Source organism: Equus caballus, chromosome 2 (genome assembly GCF_041296265.1).
Source record: "Equus caballus isolate H_3958 breed thoroughbred chromosome 2, TB-T2T, whole genome shotgun sequence".
NCBI classification, from domain to species: domain Eukaryota; kingdom Metazoa; phylum Chordata; class Mammalia; order Perissodactyla; family Equidae; genus Equus; species Equus caballus.
Genome location: NC_091685.1, coordinates 32,021,874 through 32,031,419, shown reverse-complemented (window position 1 = coordinate 32,031,419; position 9,546 = coordinate 32,021,874).

The following is a 9,546-nucleotide window of genomic DNA, read 5'->3' as shown; positions in this document are numbered from 1 at the left end:
GAGGGGACGAGACAGGGTGTGGCTGGCACAGAGAAGCTGCGGTTGGAGCATGAAGTGCTGAGGGATGCGGGTGGGGAAGGAGCGACAGAGCGAGACCTGCCACAGGTGTGGGCAGTCCCTCAGGACAGACCATGCAAGTGACCACATCTGGGGGTTTCCAGCAGGGCGATGGGAGTCGGGTGGGCTCTCGGTGGGGGTGGGGGGGTGCAAGCCAGTGTTAGCCTTGGAGGGACTCCTTGGAGACAGATCCCCCCGCAAAGGAGGGGGCAGACCTCGAGGACAAGGCTGGGGCTTGGAGCCAAGCCTATCTGACTTGACCGCCTCCAAGCTGTGTGCCCTTGGCAATCTCTAAACCTCTCTGAGTCTCCCTTTCCACAACTACAATGAAGACAGTCACATCCACTGCGCCCCTCCCAGCGCCTCCATCCCCAGTAGAAGCACATCTATCAGGATGCTAACACACTGTGGACCTTATTTGTCATCACGGGGCAGGAAAGAGTAATTGTCCGGAGCTGTGCTGTCAATATGGTAGCTGCTAGCTGCATGTAGGTACTTAAATTCAAACATAAATTAATTACAATGAAATAAAATTAAAAACTATTTTCTCAGTCCCAATAGTCATATTTCAAGCTCTCAATCGCCACATATGGCTCACGGCTACCACGCTGGACATGCAGAAGGGAACATTTTTACCGTTGCAGGAAGTTCTATCGGACAGAGCAGGTTTGGAGCGACTGTCAAATCAGAATCTAACGCAAGCCGCACGTGTAATTTTAAATTTTCTGGTTAAAAAAAGTAAAAGTAAATGGGTGAAATTAATTCTAATAACATTTTATTTAACCCATATTTAACCCAATAATATTATCTCGAATATTATTTCAACGTGTCACTAATATTTTATTTTATTTATTTATTTATTTAAGGAAGATTAGCCCTGAGCTAACTGCTGCCAATCCTCTTCTTTTTGCTGAGGAAGACTGGCCCTGAGCTCACGTCCATGCCCATCTTCCTCCACTTTACACGTGGGATGCCTACCACAGCATGGCTTGCCAAGCGGTGCCATGTCCGCACCCGGGATCCGAACCGGCGAACCCCGGGCCGCCAAAGCAGGATGTGCAAACTTAACCACTGTGCCACCAGGCCGGCCCCAGTAATATTTTTTTAAAAACTATTAATGAGATATCTTACATTCTTTTTTTCCTTACTAAACCTTTGAAATTCGGTGTGTATTTTACATTAATGGCAGATCTCGATGCATACTAGCCACGTTTCAAGTGCACAGTAGCCACATGCGGCCTGTGGTCACCATATCGGACCGAGTAGTAATAGAGCACAGGCCCAGGGACCTGCAGAACTGGGTGTGAATATTGCCTCCCTCACCTGCTGCAGTGCTGTGTGACCTTGGGCAAGTTATGCAGTCTCTCTGAGCCTCAATGCCCTTATCTGTAAAATGGCTGTGATATTGTATAAATGAAATTATTACACGGGTGACACTGTTCTACAGGTGACGTTATAGCATTATTGTTACATCATCTTATAGCTGAAAGCTATGCCACCAGTATTTCAAATACCAGCAGGGTCATCCACGGGGGACAGGTTTCAGCGGAGCTTCCAGACTAGACAGAAGGAGACTAGAAAGAAGGACCCGGCCACCCACTTCTGGAAAAATTAGCCATGAAGACACTAGGAATAGCAGCGGAGCATCATCTGATACAGCACTGGGAGGTGAGAGGACGGCCCAGGAGGACCAGGCAGGGTTCCGCTCTGCTGTGCACAGGCGCTAGGAGTCAGAATCGACTCAACGGCACTAACGACAACAACAACAACAACAACAACACTATCTTATATATTATTATTATACCAGCCAGTGCTTGTCATGAAGATTGAGGGAGAGAATGGCACAGTGCACGACGCTACACACGAGCTCTTGATAAAGCCCTTGTGGTGCTGGTTCCCGTCGCGGTCCGCCTGCCCGGCCAGACTGAGCTCCTGGGGGACAGGGACCAGGGGCTGCTCATTCCCTCCGCCATAGCCCACCCCCTTGTCCCCGGAACCTGACCCAGAGCTCCCCTCTCTGTCTGGGCCTCTCTCTGTGGTCAGACGGGTGTGACGGCTGTTTGGCTCTTGCGCCTGCCGCCACCCTGGGGTCTCGCTCAGAGCTCGTGACTCAAGCTCAGCAAACATTTTCAGCCCATGAGGCAGCTGGTGGTTCAGAAATCGATTCCCCGGTGGTGCATGGGGGCAGGGAGGGAAGAAAGCTCCGGGCTGGGAGGCCAGAGACCTGCTGATGACCTTGTCTACTGCCTCGGGCAGATGACTCTCCCTCTTTGGGCCTCAGTTTCCCAACTGTAAAACAGGCGGGTCAAACCTGATGGCTGTCAGGCCCTTCTGTGGCATCTACACAGCTGGTGATGAGGGCCCCTGACCAGCCAGGCTCTGCTCAGAGGTGGGGGCGCAAGAGATGCGTCCCTGCTGTACACACACTCCCGGGGACGCCGTATCAGGACGCCCAGTCCGTGCACTCACCAGCTGTGCAAACTTCAGCAAGTTTCTTAATCTCCCTCAGTTTCCTCATCCACAAAATGGGGGTATTATTACTTACCTCATAGGGTTGTCGTGGGCTTCAAATGAGCTCCTGTACGTAAAGAGCAGAGAGCAGTCTCCAGCCCTCGTAGGAACTGTTTGCTGTTACGTCATTTTTCACTGTTATATTATATATATAGTGTGTATAGTCACATAGTTTAATGTTACATTATTATATTATATGTTATTCTTTAAAGATTTTATTTTCCCTTTTTTCTCCCCAAAGTCCCCCGGTTCATAGTTCTGTATTTTTTTTTTGGTTGTGGGTCCTTCTAGTTGCAGCATGTGGGATGCCGCCTCAGCATGGCCTGACGAGCAGTGCCGTGTCAGCGCCCAGGATCCGAACCAGCAAAACCCTGGGCAGCTGGAACGGAGTGCCACTCGGCCACTGGGTCGGCCCCGATATTATTATTTATATTACTCACATTATGACATTACATGAATTACAGTTATATTCATTCCGCATGCAGCAGGTGGAAGAGGAGGCAGAACCAGCATTATCAGCCTCGCCAGGCATCTGGAGGCCTTGACCTCATCCCATCCTCGCCTCGGCTCCAGGGGGCTGTCGCTGCCTCCCATTTCACAGGCGAGGAGACCAAGGAGTGAAATGACTCACCCAGGGTCACACGGCCAGCAAGCAGCAGCGCAGGGATTCGAACCCAGTTCTGACTCCAAAGGGCTCGCCCTTCCTCCTAAGCCTCTGTCTTCTTGGAGAGGAAGAACTAAGCTCTGGGTTTTACGGCCCAGTTCCCGGGCAGCGACCCCTCTGAGCTCCTTTGTGCTGGGAAAACCCACCCCCTCCCCCGGCTTCCCTCTGCAAGCTCTGGCCTCAGGCCGGGCCCTGTCGAGTCAGGGTCCCTCCGGGCGCCTCCCCCACGGCCTTAGTCGAGGTTGCGGCCTTGGTGGGTATTTTCTGGACTGGCCTTAACTGCAGCCGGAACAACCAGGAGCTGGGAAATCTCCCTTTCTATGGCCTCATTTGCATAATCCCCACAATCCAGTGCAGACCGGCTTCCCTTTGTGATATTAATTAAGTGGAGGAAAATGTCCCAGCAAGGAGAACCAGCTCTCGATTTTCAACCATTGTCCCCTGGTGCCACTGCCACTGCTCGCCCCTCCCACATAGATCTTGGGCATGGCGCAGAATCAGAATTCAGCCGCAAGAGGTTTGAACCTGCAGCCCTGCATCCCTCGTTCCTGTGTTCCCCTGGGGCCGCGTGGGGCCCTGGAGCCACTGCAGGGAGGAAGGCCTGGCCCCTGCTCAGAGATCGGCCATCGGTGGATGTTAAATGTGCAAATGTGTGATAAAACATACCATTCGCATTTAAAAATTAATCCCAGAGGAAAATAATAGACTGCTAGCTAATAGGTGGAATTGACAAGCTGGCTGCTTTCCAATGCTTTTACCGTGCCAAACTCTGCCCAACCTTCAAGATGGTCCTAGAAAGATGAGAACCACCCTGCTGGGCTCCTTGGACGCCCCCTGAGCTCCTTGTCCCAGCCCCGAAGCTGGAAGTCTGAGGCCAATTACCAATTCCACCCCATAACCCAGGGAACATCTCACCACCATTGCCTACGAACTTGCTGTGTGACCTTGATTTAGTCACTTTCCTTCTCTGAGACTCAGTTTCTTCATTTATAAAATGAGAGGAGTGGAGAAGTCAATGCCAGGTTTTTCTGGATTTAAAACTTCTAGGATTCCTTCATCATCAACATCAAAGGCTTGGACTGAGGCACAACGTTTCGAGCCCACTTCTCAGGAAGAGAGTCCATCCAGGCGAAGTCGGGGAAGGTTGAGAAGTTTGGGCCCACAACCTCGAAGCCCGTCCTCCTCGCCTCTTCTCAGAACCTCTCCTGGGCCCCAGGTGCCTGCTCCCCTCCTGGCGCAAAGAGAGAAAGGCACCAGGAGATCTGAGTTCTAGTCCTGACACGGCCCCCACCCACCACGAGACCCTGGGCAGGGCTGTTCCCTCTCCAGCGAGACCCAGGGGCCCTTGTGGTGGCCTGAACGCTCCGCCCACACTGGGCTCACGTCCAGGCTGGGCCAATCCCACCTCTTGGGAGAGGCCCGGAGTCAGGCAGTCGGGGTGGGTGCAGAGGGGAACGGCCTGCAGAGAGAGAGAGGAGCAAGGGCAGGGAAGCCTCAAGAAGCATCCTGAGGGAATCTGTTGAGGGGTGAATGAGACACCATCTGCAAAACGTTCACACGGCCCCCGGCAGCTATGGGTACTGCTGTCATTATCTCAATGGTTAGAAAGGCCCTAGATTCTGAATAAGCACAAATTAGGTTCAGGCCTCCTGAGGCTTTTGCTGGGTCCCATTAAGTCCTGATCACAGGGTAGCAATTCCTGTTTTTGATTGCAGATGTGTCCTTCCCAAAACTCCTGAGTCAATTTCTTGCAATCCAGAGAATTGCCACAGCTCATACGTCACCACCTCCTGGAAGCCTGTTTGTCCTCATCGTCTGTCCTCTGCACCCATCCATCCATCCTTCCATCCACTCACCCCTTTGGCTAATACCTCCTTGTGCCTGGTCCTGTTTCAGTGTGAACCAGTTGTTATCTCTGCCCTGTGGGGGCACTGTTATCCCAGATCTTCTCAGACAGCTCAGCTACTCCTGGCTTGAGGACTTCCTCTTTTCGTGTACAAGGGTCCTTCAGGAAGGCCTCACCCTTCCGTGTTTCCCCAACCCCAGCCCGCTCCAGCCTGGGTCTTTTCTGATCGTTCCCGGATCGGGGCAGCTCCCCTGGCCCTCAGAGCCTCCACACCCAGCCCCCCAGCCAGCAGCCCCACCCTGCGGCACCTCGTTGCCAGGCACCCACCGAAACAGCTCTTTCAAACTGCGAGAGGGAGGCGAGCTGGGAAACGGCTGGCCCAGGAAGCCGCCATAAAACCCTGTGTAGGGCCACGCGGCGCAAAGATCAAAGCATCCCCTATCAGGGTCGGTGCGCGCCAGTAACAACCTTTTACCTGCACACGGCACCCCACAGTTTACAGAGGCGTTTCCCATCTCCTGGCTCCTTTCATCTCACAACAGGGCACCACCCCTCGGCCACAAGGAAACTGAGGCTCCAGAAGTGACGCAACCCAAAGCTGTGCAGAAAGTAAACAGCGGCGGCGGGATTTGAACTCAGGTCTCCTTACGTTTAATCCGGACCAGATGACAACGACACGCTTCAAAGGACCAGCATCTGGGGATCGGGAGACCTGGCTCCCAGCCCAGTGTTGGTGAGTCTGTCGAGTGACCTTAGCCAAGTCCCTTCCGTTCCTGGCTGCTGTTTCCTCCCCTGGTAAAGTGAGAGGGCTGCCAGGCTCCCGAGATTGCTGTGAGGATCAAAGCCGATGATGGATGGGAACAGGCTGTGGAGACAGGCTGCCCACTGCAAGCCAGACTCCCACCCACCCCTACCGGCACCCTCCCCGATGAGCTGGACCATCCAGGCCCCCCCAGCTCGCAGGAGGAAATGACTGATTGGCTCCAAGTGGTAATTCCCATGGCTCAAGGATATGGGTAGCATTTTACCACCCGCTTCCAGTGCCAAGAAAGTTCTTTTTGCTGATGGGAGAGAAGCTTCCATTCACTACAGGAAGCGATCCCTCGGTGCCCATGTGCCAGGCCCTCTGGGATCCAGAGTGAACAGGATGCAGTGTGCCCAGAGGGGCTTCCATCCAGAGGGCATGAACTGGCAGGGGGAAAGGATGCTGACATCGCACCCGTGTCTAAGGGGCAGGCAGGCGCCTTGTGTGTGACCTCTGGTTCTACACTCATAACACACCTGTAAGGACCAGGCCCATGTTACAGACAGAGAAACTGAGGCTTCAAGAGCTTGAGTACCGTCCTGCTCAAGATCACACAGCATCTGCACACACACCCCCGTCACCCCAGAGCCCAGGCTCTTTCTACTCCGCGAGGCTGCTTTGCAAGAATACAAGTTGAAGGAAATGGCGGGGGGCGGGGGTGGGGGTGAGGGGGTGCCGTGAGCATGCTGGGGAGCTTTAAAAGGGGGAGTTGATCAACGGCAGGACTCCTGGAGGAGGTGGTCCGAGAGGCGGTCTTTGGAGGGTGAGTGATGTTCTGGAAGGCAGGACGAGGATGTGGTCCAGGTCGAGGCTGGGCATGAGGAGAGCTGGGGTCGGGGGATGGAGGAGGCTCCTGGAGTGCTAAGGACAACAGTCTGGCTGCAGCAGAGGGGACCCGGAGGTGAACGGTGGGAGACGAGACTGGGCAGGTGGGCTGGGTACCATTCCTGAGGGGCCGTGAATGCCAGGCTAGGGAGTTTCTGTTCATTGCAGGGAGCGATGGGGAGCCGTTGAAGAATTTTGAGCAGGAAAATGGCTCAACTAGAGCTTTAGAACTTCAGGAAAACTCTCCAGGGGCTGGAGGGTTAAGAGCAGAGAACTAGAGACAGAGGATGAGACTAAATAAGATCCATCCCCTCTATTCTGCATTTAGTTTCCCTCTGACGTCAAACAATGAAAAACATCAAGCTCTCGACTGTGGACCGGTCTCCCTGCTCAGCATTGCACGTATTACCACATTTCAGCCTCCCAACGCTAGGGGATGGACACCATGATTAGCCCATGCTACAGAAGAGGAAACTGAGGCACAGTAAGTGGAGGGGCTGGCCCACAGTCCCGGGGCTCCTAGGAGGTGGAGCTGAATTCAAACCCAGGCATTCTCTCTCCCAAAGCTGCAACCCTTCAGCATTAGAGCAGGAGAGAAGCTCTTCTCAAGAATAAAAGCTCAGATGACCTCCGCCCCTGAGGGCTGGTCACCGGGCGGGGTGGAGACCCAGGGGTCAAAAGTGGGAACCCAGGGCGGCGGCACCTGCTGCCTGGGGCCACGGTGGCTGCGAGGGTGCTCCCGGAGGGCGCGTTCCCAGCCAGGGCCACCAGGTGGCAGCGGGGAGACGGGCTGCTCGCGGCCGCAGCCCAGCCCAGCCTGCAGCTCCGAGGCACAAAGGCCCAGGGCTGGCAGTGCAGCGTATGGCCCGGCCTGGCTTTCGGGGTCCCTCCTGGTCGCTCCTCTCCACGACCCCTGCAGCCTCTGTGCTCAGAGGGCATGCAAAGCCGAGCAGTGGGGAGGCAGGGAGGAGTCGCAGATCTTATGGCCGTCCCTTTCCTGGAATACTACACAGCCAATAGCAATGCTGTCGCCTGAGTTTCAACGTCCCCAGGGAAATGCTCGCTCCGCGGTGCTAGGCGGGAAAAAGTAGGACGCAGCAGGGTGCATACGGCAAAACTATAGCTATGTGCAAAACACTGTGCCTAGAAAAACGCCTGGAAGGAAGTGGATCAGAACGTGAGCAGTGGCTCTCAGGCTGGGGAAATGATGGGTGGTTTTAGTTTCCTCCTTAACTCTTCTATCTGTTCTTAATTTGCAACAATGAGCGGGTGCCACTTTTATCATGAGGTAGAAAAAAGTTTTCTTAAAAGAAGGAGGAAAGATATTAACTGTCAAAATTTTTTTTGAAGCTTTCAACTGTCCCCTCCTCCAGGGAGCCTTCCCTCCTTCTCCAGGCAGAGGTGGTGACTTCCTCCTCTGGGCCCCTGGAGGGTTTGGATAACCTCTGTCAAAGAGCACTTTGTACTCCATAGAGTAATTATTGCCGTCAGTGTCTACATCGACGCCGTTGAGTATGGTAACCACCAGCCACCAGCCACACGCGGCTACCGAGCGCTTGCAGTGTGGCTGGTGCGAACTGAGAAATGCTGAAATATAAAATACACACCAGGTTTCAAAGACTTAGTATGAGAAAAGAACGTAAAGTAGTTCATTAATTACCTGTTGAAACAATGGCATTTTGGATATATTGGGTTAAATAAATAAACATATTAAAATTAACTTCACCTGTTTCTTTTTACTTTTTTAATGCAGCTATTAGAAAATCAAAAGTTCCCTCTGGGGCTTGTATATGGTGCTTGGTCCATGAGCTTCATTCCAGTGCAGGCCCAGAGAGGGGAAGGGGCCTATCTGAGAACACACAGCAAACCCGTGGCAGAACGAGACCTGAGCCAGGTCTCTACTGAGAAACTGCCCCTGGCCTGGCACTGGCTCCAGGTGTGATCTGATCCACAGCTGGCCGTGTGCCCCCATCAGTCCCGCACTGGGCAGGGAAGGGGCACTGGGATGGGGTCGGAGACCCAGGCACACTGCGAGGTGGCCTCCAGGCTCTGTCACTCAGCATAACACAAGCATCTCCCCCCCCCACCCCCCGCCAGGAGGAAGGCCTCAGGAAAGGCCGAGGGGGTCCCGAACTCATTGGCATCCCTTGATATGGCTGAGATGAGGATACAGGTCCTGCTGTCCCCACTGAATCCACCACAATGAGTGAGTCAGGTCTCAAAGTGGCCTCAGAGAAACCACCTTGGCTGGGGCCCTCATTTTGCATTCGTGGCAAGTGGGGCCCAGAGAGGGTGAGTGCCCTGCCTAAGGTCACACAGTGAGTTAAGAGAGGGCTGGGACATACCCTGGAGTCTCAGTCTAGGGGTATAGAGGCCAGGCCAGCCCCATAGGCCAGGAGGATGGTGGCAGGTTAGTACCCAGGCTGCCCCCAGGCCCTGCTAAACCAAGCTCACGCTGCCTCCCCTCCCTCAGATCAATTCATTCTCTACTTACGATCCTCCATGGCTCCCCATTGTGCTCAAAATACAATCCATCTTCCTCCTCTACGACCTGATCTCCACACTCCAGGTGCTCGCCACCCCTCAGCTCCTACTCCTCCAGGGTACCCAGCGCATTCCCACCTCAGGGCCTTTGCATCTGCTGTTCCTTCCTTCCGTCTGGAACTCTTTCGGCAATCTTGTGTGGCGGACTCCTCATTGTTCAGCTTTCAGCTGTCACGTTCCCCCTTCAAAGAGGCCTTCTCTGATCCCCTGGCTGGAAGCCCCTCCCCTCAGTCACCCACTGTGCCATCACCCTGCGCACTGTCTTCCTTGCATTCACCAGTGTCTTAATTATCT